Below are 23599 nucleotides of genomic sequence, written 5' to 3' on the forward strand. Positions count from 1 at the left end.
GCGAGTATTGCGATCATGACAAGGGCTTACAAAGGCAGGCCTCCACCCACAGACAGCCGTTTCGGGGTATTTGAAAATGATGGAGGCATAAGGGAACAATTCTTACCTTTCCTCAAAAAACAGTTCTTAGTTGTTCCCAAGTAGTTCCCCGGTATCTGCTGAGGAAAGCGCTTTGCCCAGTGTGGAGAATAGCTCACACTCAGCACAGCAGAGCTCAGACGCTACTGGGATTTACTTTCAAATGCAGTGTTGGACATATTACTCGCTTGCCTGTACCTTGTTCGATGTAAGCAGTATTACACACGCCGACAGGGAGCGGGTAAGTCCGAGGTGGGGGACTTTGGGGGGCTGTCCGGGCCATCTTTAGATTGTCTGGGGAATAGTGGCGGTTTGCTGCTGCCGCTCCTATTACACAGAGTGACAGCAGCAGATCGTTGCTCTCCACGTTTTGTCTTTCAACATGTTGAAAGACAGTGAAAGGACACGCTTATCCGACATCAATCATGTCGGCTGATCTCGTTGCCTTTTATTGCACTTTGCGATTATTGGCCATAATGGCTGATAATCGGTAAAATATGGCCATCCACGCTGCCTGTGATACAGCACATTTCCTCCAGTTCTCCAGTCTGGTCTCTGGCAGTATCTTCAGGCCCCGCCTCCTCCAGAATCATTTACAGCCAGGCTGTAGGTGATGTGCTGGATCAGAAGCAGCATTTATGGTAAGTATACACTGCTGCTTAGGATCTTTAAATCAACAACTCAGATATATACGTATCCTCTGTGTACAGTATAACTTATATACATATCTGTGCTGTCAGTTTCCCGAGCTGCTCAAACAATACAGGACCTTTTGAGAATGAACAAGAGAATGTCTCTCTAAGGGCTTACTCTCATGTTATGGACCATGTGCCATGGAATGGAGTTTGGAGTTCCTGGCATAAAGATAATGCTGGGAGCTCCAAAACAGTTTAAATGTTTGCAGTAGTGTACTGACATAGTGTGTACTGACCCACCTTGTATTTTTTTAAAAATCCTGCATTTTTATTTTAATTAATATGGTTCATCCATGGCTGGCGTGGGATGTATCCAAAGCAGTCCAATCTTCCAGAGGCATCTGCACGCCACATCAGTCAAAAATACATCCCATATTTTTCGTTAATAGGGGGGGGTGGCACACACTTTGGTGTATGGGGCCCTCGAAATTCCTGACTGCGTCCCTGTGTGCAGAGCCCTAATATCTGCCCGCTGTGACAGTGGCAGGGGAGAGAGGGGAGGGGGCAGAGTGCACAGCTGGTCGCCCAGCGCGCCCTGCCTTTCCTCCCTTCCCCCCTGGCACGTGCCCTGGCTTACCTCCCTCCCCCTGCAGGCCTCCTTAGCCAGGAAACAGGAAGCCTGAGGCTTACGCTTTGCATGGCTACCATCGAGACTCTGCAATCACTTTGCAGAGCCCCGATGGACACCGAACAGAGAATTCTCCTTCTGTAGAGGGAGAATTCTCTGTCTGGAGCCTTATAAAAGCTGCGGTCATGCTGACTGCAGCATCTATAGGGTTAACTCTCGGCACTGGAGCACGGCTTCGGTGCTGAGAGTTGTGGTGGGTCCTCTGCTATCACTGATAGCTGGGACCCGCCGGGGATGACACAGGCGCAGCTTCTGCTCCTGTGTTATCCTTGACTGTATATTAACATTTACTGTGCAGCATTGGGAGGGGGTTAACGTTATTTTCATAGAATCCCATGAAATTGGCCTTATTTTATTTTTTTATCTGTCTTGTAGTCTGGACTTTTATCTCTCTCATGCATTGGAGAAACACATGGGAGAGTGGTTGCACAGTAACATAATGATAGGTCTCTGAGAACGACGGCAGAAAGAAAAGAAAAAAAAAATCTGTCTGCGCTGGTAAATCCAGTACTGAATGAGAAGCGCTGCCCTTTGGCTGATCCTGCTGGATGGATAAAAGCCAGAATCCTGGGCTCTTTGAAACGGAGTTCCTTTCAGATCGAGCTGCCTTGCGCTAACCTTGACATGCTTGAAGTTAGACCCTCTTACACAGCAGGGCAGGAAGGAACCATGAAGAGACCATTCTCCGAGCACATGGCTGGAGGGCTTACAGTTTTCTATTACGCCTGATTGGAACAGAGCGCTTGTTGTACACCAGTGAATTAAACCTTTACCATTGGCATAGCGTGCACCTGCAGTGGGGAGAATAGCAGCTCTGCAGCATGGTAACACTAATTCAGTCACTGAAACTTATTTCATGGTGCCATTATGTCAGCTACACACTTGTTAACATACACTATGTGCCTAATAGCATTTCCCAGAATCTCTGAGTCTTAGAAGACGTTTCCATTTCTAAGCGTGTCTAAGCAAGTTAAAACATTACTTTACTAAGACCAAAGTTTAGGTTTTCTTTATAAAAACCAGTGCAGGGCTATTAAGATGGTGGCATGTGTTCCAGATTTAGCTTGCTTCTAGTTACTTATAACAGACATCATTGTCTGAACTCTTTTAAAAGAGTTTGAGCATTGACTTAAAGGGGTTGTCCAGCGAAAATCCTTTTCTTTCAAGTCAACAGGTTTCAGAAAGTTATATAGATTTGTAATTTACTTCTGTTTAAAAATCTGAAGTCTTTCAGTACTTATCAGCTGCTGGATGTCCTGCAGGAAGTGGTGTTCTTTCCAGTCTGACACAGTGTTCTCTGCTGACACCTCTGTCCGAGGCAGGAACTGTCCAGAGAAGGAGAGGTTTTTTTATGGGAATTTCCTACTACTCTGGACAGTTTCTGTCTCGGACAGGGGTGGCAGCAAAGAGCACTGTGTCAGACAAGAAAATAACATTTCCTGCAGGACATACAGCAGCTAAGTATATGAAAATTAAATTACAAATCTATATACCTTTCTGAACCAGTTGATTTGAAAGGAGAAGATTTTCACTTGATACTCCCTTTAAAAGCAAGCCAGCTCCAACAGGTGGCGCTAGAGAGCAATCTATTTTTCCTCTGGAGAAAGCTACTGTATTTTTTATACAACTGTCAACAGGATAAGTTATGAGCGTCTGATCAGAGAGGGTCTACCTGCTGGGAGCTCCATTATTTACAAAAATGAGGAAGGTCTTATGTCCACCTGATTGCAAGGAATGGCTGTCTTTAACATTCCCATGGGCTTTTTTTTTTTTTTTTAACTGATAGCATGTTTACTCCATCATTCATCTCAAATGTGACCCCCTCTTCACTTTCATTTTTGGTTAAAGGGGTAATCCAGCGTTACAAACACATGGCCACTTTCTTCTAGAGACAACACGACTCTTACCTCCAATTCAGGTACGGTTTGCAATTAATCTTTATTCGCTTCAATGGAACTGAGTTGAAAAACCTGCACCCAACCTGGAAACGAGTCATGTTGTCTCTAGAAGAAGATGGCCATGTTTTTCTAACACTGGATAAAACCTTTAATTCTTAAAGCCTAATGAATGAAGTTTATTTTGTCTTTATATTGTTTGTGTAGGCAAAGTAATTTAAATGTTACTAAGCTGCTGGACCCGATAAATTACAAAAAAAAAAAAAAAAACATTGCTCCAACAAGAGAGTTTTGAATTGAAAAAAAAAGAAAGAAAAAAAATATGTCGGTGTAGGGAACGGTGGATGCGGGAGAGCACTCGCAAATGGCAAACAGGCTTTGGACGGCCTGGACAGAGCACCAGTTGGAAGGATAATTTTATTCGCTAACAAGCATGATGATTAGCTTTCAATACCCATTACGTTGCCTTCTTCTGAAAGCCAGCCAGTCTTGCACTGGTGTTGTGAATAGAGATGAGCGCACCTGCCGAGGTTCAGGTTCGTATGAACCTAAACTCTCGGCTTCTTACTGCCACTGTCTGTCCGCTCCGTGGAGAGGGTGGATACAGCCAGAGGACCGCCTGGAAAACTGGGATACAGCCATAGCCATAGGCTGTAATCCCAGTTTTTCAGGCGATCCTCAGGCTGTATCTACCCTCTCCACGGAGCGGACAGACAGCGGCAGTAAGAAGCCGAGAGTTCAGGTTCATACGAACCCGAACCTCGGCAGGTTCGCTCATCTCTAGTTGTGAATGAGAAACCTGGGTTGCTCCAGACTAGAACCATATTGTATGTGTTTTTTTTTTGTTTTTTTTTAATTACAAGTAATTTGCAAAGTATATAAAATTCACATAGAAGTATTTCAAGGACAACACAGTGCCTAGCACAACACAAGCTAAAAAATGACTAATAAACGGAGGTACCGTATTTTCCGGTGTATAAGACGACTTTTTAATCCCCAAAAATCTGCCCAGAAGTTGGATGTCGTCTTATACGCTGAGAATGGTTGCAACATACGGTGGGGATGCAGCCATTTTTTTTACACCTCCCCCCCCCCCGGTGGCGACCGCTAGGAAAAAATTTTTATTCAACTCCCCTTTCACCCGTTGTCAGCAGCCACGCTTCTCCCTTCATGTTCCTGGCACAGGCAGTGTGATGCAGAGACCCTGCCTTCGCCAAAGATTCCCAAAGCTTACCCGGGCAGCCAAGCGTCTCATTGGAGATGCTCAGCTGCCGGGAGACTTTCGGGAGAATGGCAGAGGCTTTGGTGACTTTTGTTGCCCCTGCCTTTTTTCCAAAGCTCTCCTGGCAGCCAAGTATCTCCAAGCTTCTCCGATGAGATGCTCGGCTGCCCGGGAGAGTTTCGGTGTCTATGCATCATACTGCCTGTGCCAGGAACATGAGAGGAGACGCACGGGTGACAGGTGAGTTCATTGTTTTCTTTTTTTTTTCTGTGGGGGCCCTGGCAGGGGGAGTCGGGTAGTGGTGGTGGGGGGGGTTCCTGCCTCCCGCTTTAGTTGACCCCTGCCTGACAGCAGCAAGGCTCCAGCTGGTAAACCCTGCTGTGGTAGGGGAAGGGTTAACAGGGTTAACAGGGTTAAGACACAAAAACAAACAACACTTGTAGTACCAGTACCTTAGAGTAGCAAGAACAGATAGTACATCCTGTGATGTCTCGGAAAAAAAATAGATGTGTATATCTCGTGTGCAGGTTGTAGTAAGACGTGAGGCACACCATAGACCCTACGCCTAATATTTTAGGGCACTATCTATGAATGTAGATCAGACCTTCAAATGCTACCACTTTATCCACCATGTGAGGTGGTCATATTGTGAACCATATTGTCTTTAGTGACAAATCCAGGTTCTGTTTGGGGTATTTAGGGTCAAATATGGAGGCCTTACTGTCACCCCTAGCAGTGATATCAGGAACACTAACTGGACATCCTGCAGCCACATGTGTAGCCTCTCATGACGGAGCAGAACGGTGCATGATGGGTGAATAAATAAGCCAGTTTTTCACTATATTCTTGGAATGACGCCTTCCATTTATCTTGGATGATTTGGTCCCATTTCCCAGTGGTATTGCACCCTCCTGCTAGAAGTATACAGTCTGCAAATTAGCCTTTAACACAGTGCTGTTCACACATTCTCTATACTAGACCTAAAGTGGAATGGTGGATGTAAAGATTTATTGCATTTGGCACACTTCTCATTTAGGAGTTAAACCCATTGCTAATTTTGCTTTAGGGACCAATTTTATATCATACTTACCTATGCTGCAGCCTGTGATGCTCAGCAGAGGCACAAGTATATAGCTATGAGGATGTGGACCAAAGCACTTTTTATGCCCACTAATAATGTCTTTCATTGTCTTTTACCATGCGTACCATTTATAGTGCTCCACACTTTTCTCAACACCTGTTACCTTTCCAACAATGGGTGCAGAGAATGTTTTTTGGCACTTTCAGAAGTATAAACAAACGTGCTCTTTAATTTGTAGTACATCTTTATATCAGTAATCCGGGGGGATTGCTGTATTCTTTCTAGCTCGACACAGTGATCTCGGCTGCCACCTCTGCCCCTGACAGGAACTGCCCAGAGCAGTGGCAAATCCCCATAGGAAACCTCTCCTGCTTATGAAAATTATTGTCCTATACAGAGGTGGCAGCAGAGAGCATAGTGTCAAACTGGAAAGAATTCACCACTAACTGCAGGAAGAAATTTACAAATCTATATAACATTCTGATACCAGTTGATTAAAAAAACACATAGAGCATTTAAACTAGTATGCAGAATTGGCTTATAACAGAATAAAATGTATGCCTTGCAATCTGTATGTACCATATAAACCAGTGTTTTTTCCTTTTCGACCAGTGCTTCTCAAACTGTGAGGCGCCCCCTAGTTGTTGGTGAGGCCCAACTGAGGAGCCAGTTTTCACAAAGTAACTATAATCTGCACAGTCCTTTTACTGTTTGAAAAAAATCTTCATTTTAGCAACATTATTAATTTATTTTCTACTTGCTTTATTAGTATATAGAGCTTGGGAGATGGGTGAAAGGAAGTCCTACCATTATTTTTAGCTTTTAAATGGACTTTCACCACAGATAGTGAGGCCCAGGCACCCTCTTGGTCAGTCTGGTGAGGCCCAGGCATTGCCTTGGACTGTTGGGTGAGGCTCCAGTAGAAAAAGTTTGAGAAGCACTGGTTTAGACTGATGCCTCTGCTTGTATAGTGCCAAGAAAATCATGCACAGAGGTGCTGTAGCTGAAAACACGAAGCAGTCAGTATCTGACATCACTGTCTAAACAGCAGCGAATTAGTGCGAAGTGATTCCTTCTCAGAGACAGATCTCCCAGAATATAACAGGGTGACATCCCGTGAGCCAGATGACAGAATAAGAGGCAGGGGTTTGTCAGTACTAGTTTTTGTCGCTTACCAACCTCCAGGAATAAGGTTATGGATAGCTACTGCGATAAACTGCTCTGCTGTCTCAGGAGCTACTGAAACCTCTATGACGCATGGCGATCAGCAGGAGCAAGCGAGCGCCGACCTGTTGGATCAGCCCTCACTTGCTCCTCGTTCCCCGCTCTCTGCCAGTGCTATTAAACATGCCGACGTTGAGTGGGTAAGTGTGTGTGGGGGGGCGGTGGGGAAAGGGGTTCCTGGACGATCTTTAGATTGTCCGGGGAGCCCATAGGAGATAGCGGTGGTCTGCTGCTGCTGCTCCTATTGCACGGAGCAAGGACAGCAGATCATTGTTATCCTAGCTGTTAGTCATTCAACATGTTGAAAAATGTTGAAAGACAACGATCAGCTGACATCGTGCACGCCGGCTGATCGTGGCCTTTTATTACACAAAGCGATTAGCGTCTTAATGGCCGATAGTCGGCCATATACGGCTGATAATCTTCATCTCTTTAACTGGCAGCAGAACATGTCTCAACAACAGAATCTGATTAAAAAATTATCCAAAAAGATACAGCTATTTTATTAGACCGTTGATCCGTAATTCAATATGTTGGATGTACTTTGGGCTTGATAAAATGATCTGCAAAGTCCTAGGAGACTTATTCTCAGAGACATATCTCACTCCATGACTTATAGATAAAAGAAGTCAAATTCTGTATAAGCTTTTTGATTTATAGCTGTGTTCCACAATACTGAGATTACTGACAAGTGCTCTCAGGTGTACCCCATTTCTTCTCTGTGATACATGTGTTTATACACTACATATGCACTGTGATGTTACCAGGCAGGAAAGGAACCAATAGTAAAGTGAGTAGAATCTGGGTGATATGTCCCTATTGCACGGGAGATTTGCACCTATTGCAAGGGATTGTCTGTGTGTCTCTCTCTTTCTGCCCGTTACTTCAGCCTTTCCAACCTCCCTCTCCTCTCATTCATCTTTTGTAGGTCGCTATAACTTGATCATGTGAGCAGTTCCTTCTCTATAATCACAATAATACATTTGAAAGGGGGGGGGGAGGGTAGCAGCAAAGTGGTCTGATAAGGGAAGCAAGGCCGTATTTACCATTAGGCACCATTAGGAAAGAAACAACTTTTTCTTGTTTTTATTTTTTGTGTCTTTTCGAGGGGGGAGGCAGGGGTATGGTGGTATTGGTTGGTTCTGGTACAGTGACCATTTAAAGTGACTCTCTACCCACAATCTGAGGCCCCCCCCCCCAACCGCTTGTACCTTCGGATAGCTGCTTTTAATCCAAGATCTGTCCTGGTGGCTGTTCGGCAGGTGATTGCAGTTATTGTCCTAAAAACAACTTTTAAACTTGCAGCCCCGTGCCCTACGGCTGGGGCTTGTAGTATCTGTGCCCTAACTTTGCACCACCCCTCCGTCCCTCCTCCCCACCCTCTTCATCATTAGAAATGCCACTGGAACATTTTCTCCTGTCTGAACATTGCACAGGTGCCTTAACGATCCAGCCCTTCACATTCATTCACACAGGTGCTGAATAGGAGACAATCTGGCTGGAGCATTCCTAATGATGAGAGACCGAGAGGTTGTGCCAGCCTAATGCATAGACATTCTGACCCCCGGCCGTCTGGGTTTAAAAGTTTTTTAGGACAATAACTGCATCCTCTGCTGAACGGACCCCAGGACAGATCTTGGAATAAAAGCAGCTATCCAAAGGTACAAGTGGTTTTGGGGAGTCAGATTGTGGGTACAGAGTCGCTTTAAGGTGGCCGTATTCATTACTTACATGTTGACTGAACCTGATGATTTAAGTGGGACCAACCAACTATCTAATGTGTGTGGCACCAGGGAAAGCAGAACTAGGCATTTTGACATACTTATTTAATTTTTAGATGCTGCTTGAGCAGCCTATTTCCCTCTCGTATTGAAAAAATCTGAAATGCTTCTCCAAGTTTGTATATTTAGGCTATGTTCAAACTATGCAAGAACAATGGCTGTTGTTTGATATGGACATGTCAAACAACAGCCACTGTCTTACATGGTCATACTGCAGGCCCGCCGGCCCCCAGTGTGACTCGACTCTATTGATTCTAATGGAGCCATGTCACAGACGGGTTTCGTCACACTGGAGGGCAGTGGGCCCGCCCCCAGTGCTTCGTGCCAGGTTGGTGCTCGAGAAAAGACACCGGGTGGCGGTTCAAAAAAAGTTTTAAAAAAAGTTTAAAAAACAAAGCTATATACTTAGTAGTACATTCAATGTAAGTACAGTCCTCTGTATACTCCTCTGTGCTTCTACTATAAGTTTAGCAAATTTTGGAATTATTATACCACCCTGGGAGATGTAGTTGTCATGGCTACTGCCTTCATACAGTGGTTTCTGCAGTCAACCTACTAGACAGAATTTTAGATATCAATGATTCTGATCTAAAAGGCTAAAAAGGTGGGGAAGGGCAAAAACACGGCAATATCATGTGCCAGTTTGTACACAAAGCCTTTATGGAGACAGATATAGTCATTCTTAGGTAACTACGAGGTAGTGCCTTCATATGGCACTTTAGAGACAAATCTAACCTGCTGATATGTCTCTAAAGTGCATCAGGTGCTGAGGATGAGGGTAAATTTCTTACCTTCATCCTTGGCGCCCTTTGCGTGCAGTTGGTAGTTAAATCCCTAGGCTAGTAATTCAGGTTTTTTTTGTTTTTTTTTGTTACATGTCCATACAAGCTGGTATTTGAAACAGTGACTTATATCCAGTGACGTCTTCTCTTATCAGAACCTCTCACTTTTTTTCTTTTCCAATTGGACTGAGCCACAACTCCTCAGAATCGGCCAGAGAAACATTTTAGGTTCCTAACACACATAGTAGATCCCCTATGTGACCCCATGTAGCAGTTTGGTTCCCTCTGTGCACCATATTCCCCCATTTGTGCTCCCATACAGTATAGGCCTGCTCTGTACCCCACATGGCATTAACCCCCCATGCCTACATAAAGTATAGGCCCCTACTGTCCCCCTTTATAGTGTAGGCCCCGTGTGCAGCAGTCCCCATATAATATACGCTGTCATGCTGCAGTCCCTATATAGTATATGGCCCTCCTGCGAGCAGCCCCCATATAGAATATAGCCTTATAATATAGTCCCCTGTCCTGTGGTCCCCATATAGTATAGTCCCCTGTCCATCACATTAGTACTTATATAATTTAACCCCTGTCCTGTGGCCCCCATATAGTTTAAACCCGTTGTGCAGCAGTCCCCATATAATACAGCCCCTCCCCCATCCAGTAAGACCCATATAATTTAGCCCCCTGTCCAGCAGTTAACACGTAATATAGCCCCATTTCCAACCATCCCCATAGAGTTTAGCCCCCCCCTCCAACAGTCCCTATATACTGTATGAAAGCCTCCTATCCAGCAGTACCAATATAATATATCCCCCCAGCAGCAGTCCAAAACATACTCACCTGTCCCATTGCTCCCCAGCAGCTGCTCTCTCTATCTTGAGCTCCAGTCAGCATCTATTCAAAGGGCTTCCAATGCAGACTGCCCAAAACAAAGCCTGAACCAGAAGTTCCCTGCTCTGGCGAGGAGGCACCAGCAGGCCCCCTCTACATCAGGGTCCTGCTGCTATGCTAGCATCTACCCTGCTTTGCGGCTGCTATTGACCATAGACGTGCCCCACTACCATGCAGTCGCCACCACGCGGCGCCCCACCACTACCTAAGGCACAACGCACATCGCTGAGAGCAATCGCCCGCCTCCGACTCAGAGAACATGGGGGTGCAGGTGCCACGTGTGCTGAGTGTGTGTGGGGTGTTGCGGGCCCTTGCCCTTATCGATGTGCGTTGTGCCCGTGGTGGTTTTGGGGAACACAGCTTACACTGAAACTGATGATTATAGCACCCCCTAGCTGTCATCTCTCCGTGCCATAGCCCGCCTGGCACGGTGCCAGAAATGGCCCTGGGACATATCAGCAAGTTAGAGTTCTCTAACCTGCTACTTTCCCTTTAAAGAAATTTTAACTTTTAGGAGAGAATGCCTCTGTATTTTGACATTTAATTGACTGTGTTATGATATTTTGTTTAATTTAGAATGAGTAAAAAACTGTATGCCCCTGTATAAACTCTGAGGCCTGCATAGGTACAAAATGGCCCCATAGACTGCTGAGGGCCGTCTACCATGGCTCTGAGATGGTACATGTACCTGTAATGTAGTGATATATGTAAAACTTTAATGTGGGCTTAGATGGTAGATGATGATTATGATGATTATTTTATAGGTCTCCCGGAGTTTCTATTCAGTGTTTTAACATTAGTATTTTACACAATTTAGGCATTTGACAAAATTTGGCAACCATTCTTGCGGAGTCTTGATTTCATTGAAGAATATATTTCTTAGGCACATGCAATTGTAGTGTATTAACGCAAATGTCTTTTATATCCTATTTTAGAGTCACATGCATTTATTCATGTTTCCTTCTCTTTCTGCTGGCTTTTAGTGCAGCTATAAAATAATGACCAGGTGCTGCTTTGAACCATTCCCCACTTAAAATTATAGAAATTCACTTCAAAATGCAACTCCCTGAAATTCTAAAGTCTGTTAGACATAATAGATATTGTAGGTGACTGTTTACCCTGAAAATCATTATCATTAGGCTTTGTTTGATATATTGTTTATATACAGGATGAGTAAATATCTATGTGATCTGGTTTTACATGGGCACTGTTATTACCAATATATAATGTTAGAGCAAATGGACCATCAGGTACAAGTTTTTTTACATGAATGGATCAGCGTCAATGTGATAATGCCGGTACCGCGCTCCTTTTTTTGGAACCTACGCCCGACTCCCACACACATTGCCGGTGTACTCCCAAACACCGATACAGCATGAAGCACTGGGAGCAGACCTGCCAGCCCCAGTGTGACAATCTCCCCTCTGAGAAGCGGCTCAATTAGAATCAACGCAGCCATGTCACAGAGGGGAGGGGGTTTCTAAACACTGGGGGCCAACGGGTCCACCCCTAATGCTTTATGCCAGGGTGGTGCTCGGGAATATAACAGCTCCAGAACCAGGTGACAGTTAAAAAAAAAAAAAAATGGCATCACCATCCCCGCACTGGTGCCCATCCATTCATGTAAAAAACTTAAAGCGATGGATGTACCAAATGGCACATTTGCTTTAAATCAGCAGGGGAGGTAATATACCATATCTTTATTTACTTTGTTTATCTGCCTGTTTTCTACATGAAATATAATACTATAAATTCAGCCACTAGGTGTCTCATGTACCGAAAAACTGCAGTCGAGGCTCCATGACTAAGGCCATTTGGTCTTTAGTAACAGCAGAAAAGAGACCAAATGCAGGAAGTGATGTCAGTTGTCTCTCTGCTCTGCATAGATTGGCCCAGTGAGATGAATGCTGATTGGCCAGGAGACATGCACACCCCTGTACACGCCCCTGTTCACTGCTGCAGCTGAGTAATTAAACTGATCTTCTGGCCTAAGGCAAATGTCCACCTGTTCAAAGTAAAATGCAGAAGGATGAGCAGTGCAATGAGGCACTAAACAGGCCGCTGGAGCAGCAATATTAAAATTAAAATAAGCAATATACATAAGGCAAGCATAAACTCTATATTTGCTGGGTTTTTATATGCCATGACAAGTACACTTTAAATTACGTGACCTCATTTATCCTGTAAGCGGCCCATGTAAAAGGGTCAGCAATCAGCTAACGAATGAGCCTGCAATCAGTCAGTGCTTGTTCATTGGCTGATTGAGTCTTTTGTGTGACCATATAAATTATAAATTGCTGCATGAATGATCCTGCAATGACGGGTCGCACAATTTATCAGGCCTTGTAAACTTGTACAGGTAGACAAGCAATTGTGAAACAAATAACAGAATATTTAAAGTGTAACTGTCATGTTTTTTTTTTTATTGCAGAAATCCGTAGTATAAGCGATTTTAAGAAACTCTGTAATAGGTTTCATCAGCCAAAAAAGCCTCCTTCTGTACTCAAGGAGCAATCTCCCAGCCTCCCCCCCCCCTGACTTCTTATCTGTGCATTATCAGGCAAACACATCTTCATTACAGAGAAGCCAGTGAAGACGGGTTCTGCTCTCTCCATTGTTAGCCTATGAAGAGGGGAGGGGCCGAGGGAGATGAGGGAGCAGGAAGAGGTGACATGAAGGTCAGCTGTTTTTAGACTCTCTGGGCCACCTAAAACGCTAAATTCAGGGGTCAGAAAGGTCAGTGCTTATCTATGAACTTACTGAGAGAAGATTGCAGGGTGTTGTGCTGTGCAGAAATCCTCCGTGCTTAGTCACTCCTCTCAGCCCCTCCCCTCTCCATAGCCACATAATGGAGACAGAAATCCTGCTTCATCTGATGTGAGGGGGGAGGTTTTATTACATAAAACCTATTACAGAGTTTCTTAAAATCGCTTGTACTATAGATATTTAATGTTTTCAGAAAAATGGCCCTGAAATGACAGTTACGCTTTAAGTCAGGACTAGAGATGAGAGAACCTCAAGCACGCCTGGGTTCATTCTAAGGTAAAATATGACTCTGCAAAGTTTTAAGTAGGTACTCAGAACAAAATCACCAAAACATGTAGGACATACAGCAGCTGATAAGTATGGGAAGATTAGATTTTTAAATAGAAGTTAATTACAAATCTATATAACTTTCTGAAACCAGTTTATTTGAAAGAAAAAAAGATTTTTGCTGGATAACCCCTTTAAAGGGACTGTTTCATTTGCAAATGACTAGTTTTGGTGATTTTTTTTTTGATAGTTTTTCTTATTTTCTATTTTTCTATCAATATTATAAAATAACGTTGAAATCTTGCAGTTTTCATTCTCACCACCACTGGGACAAAAACTTAACTGAAACTTCCTGTTGTGTCTGTTGTGATAAGAGAAGGTCTATGTAAAGTGATCTGTACAGCATTGCAGCAACATGTGACAGTGGATAGATAACATCAGTACAAGACATTAGCAGCAAACTGTGGAATGACCTCTTCAAAGGTCACAGAGTACGCTCCGTAACGTATCACGTTCATCTCAAGAAGAAAGTCTGTCTATTGTCATCTATGTCCCTGAGTCTTACTGTAAAGCGTGTAACTAAATGCTGTTAAGAACAGCTCAGGCAAGATGGCAGCCCCCATAGCAATATACAAAAATAAAGTAAGTAAATGGAAACCGATTAGAATAAAAGAACAACTTTTAGTATCTGACTCTAATCAGCAAAAGAAAATTTAGGTGACACTTTCCCTTTAAGTTAGGGTCTTAGCAATTAGACCCCCATGGATACAAATGTACACATACCTTTTAAGTATAATTTCAATTGAAATGATACATCCTGCCCTTGATTTTTAATAGTTAATTAAATCAGTGAAATCAAGTTAAAAAGAATAGCTGAAATGCTCATTCACCGAGAAAATTACTGTTGGGGCCTACAGACACATACATGATTTGTTCTTGTCATAATAACTTTAATTTGTGATCCTTCAGCAGAAGACAACATAACACAAGCCTTTCTTTCAGCCCCCGCAGCTTCCCTCCCATCTTTGACCTTCGCAGGAGATTTTCTTTATAATTGGTTTTCATGTAGATACTGTATTATTCCTCCCTTATTTGGCTCCCACAAAAGATGTGCATATTCCATGTGCTCTTCAGACATCAACAATGGTTCACACTATACTGACTTTTCCTTGAAAAGAGTTAAAAGGAGAAGACTCCGCTGGCAAAGACTTTCCTACCTCCAATTAAATTCACTGCCCGGTGGTTTGGATTCTGTAACCTCAATATATATCCAGAAGTCATTCCCTTTCGTTCATCAGGAGTGGTTCCACAGTAGACAGTTTCTGTATCTCCTTGGACACACATTATGTTAAAATTTTATATATATCCCCCCCCCCCCCCCCAACACACATATTTCATATTATAATACACTGTACTGCTACTGTTGCCAGAATACTAACGCTATACAGTGCAAAACCTTCATGAATTTTTGGCTAACACTGAAGCCTAGTATTCTTCTCATCATAAAGTATCATAACACCAGACTGATAAACCGGACGTGACTATAGTGTCGTATAAATCTGATCGATAAATCACAATACTGCCACTGTTGACGCTTTTAAGCAATATTTTTTTATTAATCTAACCATATGCAGTTTTTTTTATTTACTGCGGACATAACACAGTGTATTGCATAGGAGTAGCTATTGGGTACAGGGGTAGCAGCCTCACCTTTGTCCTGGAGCCTTAAAGGGGGAGGGGGGAGATGGCTCAAACCTTCCACTCCAAGTAATAAATTACTACATTTCCAAGATGGAAGTAGGTGGGGGTATATCCCAATCATCGCACACTTTTGAAACCCCAGTTGGGATATACAACTGCCTCCCTTATATACATCCGAGGCTTGAGCTGTCTTCAGCTCCCTACACAACCCCTTTAAAGGGTCCAAAGTCCATAGAGTCCATAAGGAGACATTAGAGGGCATCAGCATTTTAAACACATGGTAGGTGGTAAAACTGTAAATAGGTACTGTCACTTAAAGGGCAGGTTCGCAGCTGATTTCTTGCTTCAAGATTTGCAACAAAATCTGTTACGCTGAAAGGTCCTGGCCGTTCCTATGTGAATACATACTTTCAGCGGATCTATCAGATCGCTGCGAATATGTAAATCACCTGCCGCTTTAACCCTGCACATACATCACCCGTACTCAATCTAGCTTGCTGCATGGGATCTCCCGGCTTCCTGCTCTCCCGCCAAGCCAATCAGAGGCTGTGACTGGGCAACACACGGATTAGCTGGGCGGGAGAGCAGGAAGTCGTGAGCCTGTGCAGCAAGCTGGATTGAGGATGAGTGATGTATGCTGGTTAAGCCTTTGGGTTAAGGGGGCGGGTGACTTACACACCGGCAGTGGTCTGAAAGATTCGCTGCAAGTATGTATGTATTCACGTAGGAACCATTAGGGCCTTGGATAGTAACAGATCTCGCAAGCAGGATTTCCGCTGTGATCTGTTGTGTGTGAAGCTGCCCTAAAACTTTCTAAATCAGCAGTAGATGTGATATAAAGCAAGTTTGCAATTTACATTCATTCATTATTTTTATTTTTTTTTATCATGAAAAAAACGTCACTTCCTGTTTTCTGACTCTTTAAGAAAAAGAGAGTCAGAAAACAGGAAGTCCAGTGTTTCCCGGGTCATCTGAGCACTCACAGAGAGAAAGCAGTCATGTGATTGATGGACACATTGAGCCGTGACACTCTGTACTGGCAGGAATTCATGTGTTTAGTCTCACAAGTCAGAAGATCTGCCTTGAGGAGACTGGACCTGGATTTCTGGTAAGTCCAGCTTTGTTGTACAGCATGATAACAACAAAAAATAATGAATGTGTATTGCAAACTTGCTTTATTTCATATCTACTGTTGATTTTGAAAGTTATAACTACAGGTACATTTTAGAAAATTTAACGCCTGTAGCAAATTTCAAGGTAATACTTGAGTTCTGGGATTTGTCCATAGATCATACCCTATCAGAAGTGTCTGTGGCTTAGTACTCGAGAAGTCCCTGGCCTTAATAACTCTAATGACCTTTCAGGTCCCAGTGAAGTTTGCATTTTCTTTTTTATTGGTTTGCTTGATAAGTTTTATATAAAAATTTTTGTTTTGCTCAATAGGATTTCTGAAACAAGATTATAGATGTGGAACTGTAACAACTTACTATAAAATGCACGCCATTCTGTTCTTGGGGAGAGAATAATTTATGTACTCCTTTCCGCAGTAAAAATTTTTGCTGGTGCGAGTGCCTGAGAAAAAATACAGTGGCCAAGTAAGAAAGTGCCAGCAGATGTCATTGCCGTCTGTAGAAATTACTGTCTCAGGAAGTAGAAAGCAGGGTAATAATTAGATCAATAAGGGGGAGCTGAAATACATATGGAAATGTATTTTTTGGCACTTTATAGCCCAATTTGCATATTAAAAATGAATGGCTTTTAAAGCTTGTGCGGCAAGAAAAGAAACCTAGATGCAGGGTTATTATGTTATCAGGAAGGCTGGTAACACACAACTATATCTGAGGGATAGTTAAGACCTTGATCATATGGCAAATGTTATTATTCCTACCAATTAGTTTTATTATTAAAGAGAACCTGTCATTAGTTTCTTGCTGCAGGCGGCCTGAAACAGGAGCAGACTCTTTTATTACAACTATCCATGATTCTCGCTAAAACACTAGAGTGTGGAAATTTAGAGTTTGAAAAATTACCACCCCGATGACCTAAAGGGGTACTCCAAAAAAAAATTGTTTCAAATCAACTGGTGTCAGAAAGTGCCAGAGATTTGTCATTTACTTCTATTTAAAAATCTCCAGTCTTCCAGTACTTATCAGCTGCTGTATATCCTGCAGGAAGTGGTGTTGTCTTTCTAGTCTGACACAGTGCTCTCTGCTGCCACCTCTGTCCATGTCAGGAACTGTCCAGAGCAGCAGCAAATCCCTTTAGAAATCCTCACCTGCTCTTTAGACTGGAAATAAAACTACTTCCTGCAGGACATACAGCAGCGGATAAGTAAGGGAAGACTTGAGATGGTTTAATAGAAGTAAATGTACCCCTTTAAGTCATTAGGGTGGTAATATCTCAAACTATAATTTCTACATTGAAGTGTTTTTTAGAGTGAATCAGTTATAGTTGTAATGAATGAATGTGCTCCTGTTTCAGGCTGCCTGCAGCAAGAAACTAATGACAGGTTCGCTTTAATAATAAAACTAATTGCTATCAACACTTAGACCCTGACTCATTAAAAGTCCACATTTTTTTTTTTCAAAGTTCCCATTTAAGTATTGTGAAGTCACCCTCATTCTAAACTATTCAACCCAAACACCCTGTGATAGCAGTCCTGGAATGCATATTAAATTATGGTTGGGACTTGTAAGAGAAAGGGATTCTACGACTATCATTTGCTAAGATGGATTTTTCTTTTTGCCCCTCACTTACATTTTTTTTGTACTCTGGATAAGTACGTACAAAGCTCCTGGGGTGGTCCCTCAGCCTATACTGGATCTGCTCCTTTATTTCTACCATCCTACCGGTGCAGGCCTATTACATTCCCTAATCTAGCTCTTTTCCTTTTATCTACCTTCTACTAAGAGCCTGATCACCTCACACAATCAATAATCAATACCCGGGCATACACAGATACTGGCTGGGTTATGGGTTAAAGGGGGAACTAGGTTATGGGTTAAAGGGGGAACTATCAGCAGGTTAGACTAATCTATTGCACAGGAGACACTGAGGAGGAAGGTATGTCTCTTACCTTCCTCCTCGGGCGCTGTTCCAGTGAACTTAGTTCTGTGCTCTATGGTCCAGTGAGATTGTTTGGAGTACTGGGGCAACAGTTAGGAGCACTGCCCGCCCCCATAGCACCGATCCGGCCAGCTTAATTCATTATTGTTAGAAAGTGCCGGGCAGAATCTGCGATATGGGGGCGGGCAGTGTTCCTAACTGGTGCCCCAGTGCTCTAAACAGTCTCACCAGACCATGGAGCACATGACTAACTGCATCAGAGCGGCGCCGAGGAGGAAGGTAAAAGACATAAATTGATGCCCATGTTCAATAGGGACATATCAGCAGGTTAGATTTGTCTTGTTTGCTACCTAGTAGTTATGATAGGTGGCTGTTGCAGGTTGTGTACCACGGCTCTAGATAGAATGTCCTATGTATTGTTTTTGTTTTCAGGCTTTTTAATGATATAATTTATTTGATTTTGTTAGCATTTTTCTTTAGCCATTTATTTATGGAAACCGGTTTCTTGCTGGACTCTCTTCCTGCAGTTCCTGTGCTGCTGATTTAATGGGTTACCTCTCATTTCAAATGTGTGACAGGATATCCTTTTAAAACCCCGACAGGTTTTGTACGGAATTGCTCTGAGTGTATTACAATATAAGTCTATCACTTTCAGCAGGTCCGTACACCACTGGCTGTAGGGGAAGACTATGAATCTGCCGGGTTTTGAAGAGGTAGATGCTGAAATGATAGGTACCTTTTAAAGAGACATCTAAGTTCAGATTGAGTGATTTCTGGACTGAATTGGCTTTCTGTGAGCTGCTAAAGTATACATTCTACTTGTGTAGTATTCATGTTGGCCGTATACTGGGTTCACACACAGTATATTTCAGGCAGTATTTGGTCCTCATGTCAGGCCCTCATATTGCAACCAAAACCAGGAGTGGATTGACAGCACAGAAAGGATCTGTTCACACAATGTTGAAATTGAGTGGATGGCCGCCATTTAATGGCAAATATTTGCTGTTATCTTAAAACAACGGCTGTTATATTGAAATAATGGCCGTTATTTACTGTTATATGGCGGCCATCCACTCAATTTCAACATTGTGTGAACAGATCCTTTCTGTGTTTTTAATCCACTCCTGGTTTTGGTTGCCATAAGGACCTTACATGAGGACCAAATACTGCCTGAAATATACTGTGTGTGAACCCAGCCTTATACTGGAAACCTCCAGTCCAAAAACCTTATGAATTTATAGATTTAGATCAAAGCTTGTAAGCATCAAGTGCCACAACAAAGAAATATAGGCGGCACTACAGGTGTAAACTGTTGTATGTGCAACCACTAGCGGGGGCTGGCCGCAATAGCCAAGACAGGGGGGTGCTAACTCAGGATACAGTCCGTCGATCCACAATACATAGAGGAAAGAAAGTTGCACTCACCCACGAAGTCTTCTTAAAACTGTTTATTTATGCTAAAAATAAAGAAACAGTTTTAGGATATAAACCCACACACCGTATACTCAGCTTATTTACTGCTGCGATACGCAGCAAATACGCAACAAATACGCAGCAGATTAGATCTAAATAACTGAACACAGCATCAAATCTGCACCACCAAATCTGCTTCAAATCTGCTGCGTTTTTGCTGCGTATCTGCTGCGTATACGGTGTGTGTGGGTTTGTAACCTTAGGGTAAATTCCCACAGGCGTCTCGCATAAGAAATCCGCAGCTAATCCGCAATACACATATTAATAATAATAAGAATAATATGTGTATTGCAGATTAGCTGCGGATTTCTTGTGCGAGACGCCCGTGTGAATTTACCCTAAAGAAGACTTCGTGGGTGAGTGCAACTTTCTTTTCTCTATGTATTGTGGACTTGTAAGCATCAAGGATTATTATCTACAGGGTCTAAGGGGGCAACAAGGTGGATGTTGGGAGAAGTCCGGCAATTTTTAAAAATTGTTAGGCGACAGGGGGGAACATAATATAACGTACCTCTCCCTGTACCTCTCCATGACACCCACTGGAAGGTGTTTTCCCCCGTGTTCCTACCATGTCACAACACGAGGAAAATGCCCAACCGGCTGATGGATTATGTGCTCAGCCAATCAGTGAGTGCATTTGTGTCCCGCCCTGACTGGCTGAGAGGGCAACCCATCAACTGGGTTGTGATATTGACTGTGAAGGAGATCCTGGAGAGGCAATCCAGCGCTACAAAGATGGGGGGAGGTGAGTAATGATTGTTTATTATGTTCCCCCCGTTCCTGCCATTTTGATTTTTTATTTTTTTTAAATCGACAGACTTTAAAAATTAATACTGTACTTATTCTGTGTATTTTAACTATTACAGTTCTGATGTTCAATTAAAATGTTTAAAACTTAAATACATTGAAAATCTGGAGGGTGCCATCTCCCAAATGATCCTCATCCTACTTTACATACTGCTGTTCAGAAGTTGTCCCAAACAGGGCACGGCATAAATGTTTGATGGATGCAGGTCCCACCTCTGTCCCAATCTTGAAAACGGAACCAGTGGTGGTCATAAAAACGGCTTTACATATATTTGTACAGGGAGAGATTTCTCATTCAACCTCAAAGGGGGAGAAGCAAAGAGAGACTGCAGACGTGACTTTACCCCATTACTGTTTTAAGCGTATCATCATTTTAGGGCATATAATAGCTAGTTGAAGTGAGGGAACCTACCTTTCTAGCCAATATTTGTCCCCACATACAAGATAGTGGGTTTTTTTTATATATGCTTCTGCTACTAATTCCATTACCCTATACCAGAGCATACTGTACCTGAAAGGGTTTAGAAAGTGGAGAAATAAAATGTTAATATTTACAGACAATTTTTTTGATTCCAGCTATCCTCAAGTAAAGTTCTCATCTATAACCTATCTTACTTTTCTCAGTTTCTATAGCAATGATATAAGTTATTCTGGTTCATTTATTAGTGGATACTTATTTATCATTGGTGGCTGGCTACTTATTCTTATACAGTTACTGTGTGATTTGCCCTCATCAGGCCTGCTACTTCTTTTGTTCTAAGTTCCATTTACAGTACAATGTTAGCACATAGTACCATAATTTACTCATGGGCTACTTAGTATTAGCTGTAGTATTAAAGGGGTATTCCACGAAAGTAACTTTTCCCCAATCCACAGGATAGAGGAAAAGCAGGAGATAAAGTTACCTCTGTACCCCCCACCGATCTCCATATCTGGCCCCCGGCTTCCATAATATGAATAGAGCTGGGTCTACGGCACATGACCCAAGGGTCTATTCATGTATATGGAGCTATGGAAAGAGCCGAGTTTGTCGGAAGAGTACTGTACTCGGCTCTTTCCATCATCTCCATAGAAATGAATAGATCCGCAGGTCATGTGCCATACCCGCGGCTCTATTCATAATACGGAAGCCGGGGACCGACACTGAGATTGGCAGGAAGTACAGAGGTTGGACCCCCGCAATCCCCTCCTTTTCCCCTATCCTGTGGATAGGAGAAAAATTGATTTTCTTGGAATATCTCTTTACTAATTATATTTTGCCAAGGATTTGCTACTGCTACTGGTGGGTTAATAAGAGGCATAAATGAGTAGACTCTTAGCTTCCAGGGCAGCATGGGTACATTTCCATCATAAGTTTCTCTATATAAAGGATGGTTATTTTCAGGAGTAAATCATTTAGTATGCTCAGCTATCATGCTGATAATTAAAATATGGCATGCCTGGGTGAGCATACGTCTTTTCCAACTTACAAAAATGTCACAAAAGATGACCCAGAGCTATTCTGCATTCTCTGAAACATCGCCTGTAAATCCACAGATTTCATGGAAAACGATTTAGTATACATTGCTTATGTTTCTAGAAAATTATTTTAATGAAAACCTTTTCTTTTGATGATCAAAATTATGTACTATTCTCCTTTGGGTGCCTATGGTGTTAAAATTGAAGGGGTGGGAGCAAGGACGGGACACAGAACTTACACTTTTCTCCAGCTCAGTGGGAGAGGGAGTAAAAGTATACTTACCTCTTCCCGAGGTCCTGATCACCCGATTGCATTGCAGCCCGGCCACCCCTCTCTGAGAGCTGAGAGCAGTGGTCGGGAACCAAGCCAACTGCTATCAACACTACAGTGACACCAAGGGGCAAAACTTTAAAAGAAAGCATTTGCAAAATTGCTTTCTTTTGCATTCCCTATGACCTAACAAAAGTTTAGGTGATGGGAAAACCCCTTCAAATTAGTAGATTTTTGTATTTTGTATGTGGTCAACATTTGTGCAGTAATGGTTAGCAATCCTATACCACTAATCCCACTATGCAAGTGCCGTGGCTGAAATACAGTACAGAAACAAAAACAGAAAAGTGCAACAGCATGCGGAAAATGCCAAGACATATAGGAAATATAAATATTTAGAATGGAAAAACTTTTTGGCTTATCATTTGATTACTCTATATACTGGCCTCTCCTGGGCTAATATTAAGCCTATACATTGGGCATGCAGGATCCATCTAATATCTGCTTTAATCATCCTTAAAGGTGGGATCGGTGGAGTGAACAAACCAAATGAAGGCAACCACTGCCTCCACATGCAACGTGGACAAATAAAAAATGGTCAACACTCCTATATCACTGTTCACACTATACAGGTGCATGCTGCCATGGCTGAAATACAGGCATAAAAACCAAGAACTGCAACGCTGCAACAAATGCACGCTGCAAATGCCAAGGCATACACCCATCCCACCCCAAAGGTGATTTACGCAGATATTTGCTGGACCCTGCATACCCAGTGTGTAGCTTAATCTTAGCCCAGGAGAGGCCAGTGTAGTACAGTGTAGGTCCATCCCGTAACTGAGGCCACCTTAAGGTACACACTATTTGATCAAATGGTATGCCAAGAGCCCCATTTTTTCCATAGCAGTTTTATGTTTCTAAATATCTGTATTTGCCATGTGTCTTGGCATTTGCAGCGTGCTGTTGCACTTCTTTGTTTTGGTGTCTGTGCAGTAAATATAGTAGTAACTGGCTATATATTATTTTATATACCTGCTAGTATATTAATAAGATAAATTCACCAACACACACAACACACAATAGTGCAAATATGCCTTATTAAAGTATTCTACTGTTTTGTGTCGACATAACATAGAGTATGAGACATATGAGAGGGAGTGTGACTGCAGGATTAGATTACACAGAGTTTGTCATTGGTTACTATGGACATCACCAGACGCTGATATTTTGTTAGCCTCCAATCACTAGCTCAGGGAAATCTGCTGATGATGTCTCCTATACACTGTATAAACAAAGAAAACAGCATCCTACTCCATTACATGTCTGTATCACACCCTCAGAATAAGCAGCATGGAGGACGTTATAGAGCACTACTGAGCAGTGTAAACTATAAATCAAGCACTGTGGTGGTATGTAACACTTACTACTAGTTCTTGCAGCCTCCCTGTATGTATCTCTTTACTCTTCCTTCAGGACATAAGCAGCCAGTCTAGTTTTTAACTGTTGATTT

The 23599-nt window shown here is 42.7% G+C and overlaps 1 protein-coding gene across 5 annotated transcripts in view; it reads left to right on the plus strand.

Moving 5' to 3' along the window:
• LOC138767870 (uncharacterized) overlaps positions 1 to 23599 on the plus strand; it is a 341381-nt gene that overhangs the window by 167197 nt on the left and 150585 nt on the right. The window lies entirely within an intron of this gene.

The sequence above is a fragment of the Dendropsophus ebraccatus genome, chromosome 11 (genome assembly GCF_027789765.1).
Source record: "Dendropsophus ebraccatus isolate aDenEbr1 chromosome 11, aDenEbr1.pat, whole genome shotgun sequence".
Classification (NCBI taxonomy): domain Eukaryota; kingdom Metazoa; phylum Chordata; class Amphibia; order Anura; family Hylidae; genus Dendropsophus; species Dendropsophus ebraccatus.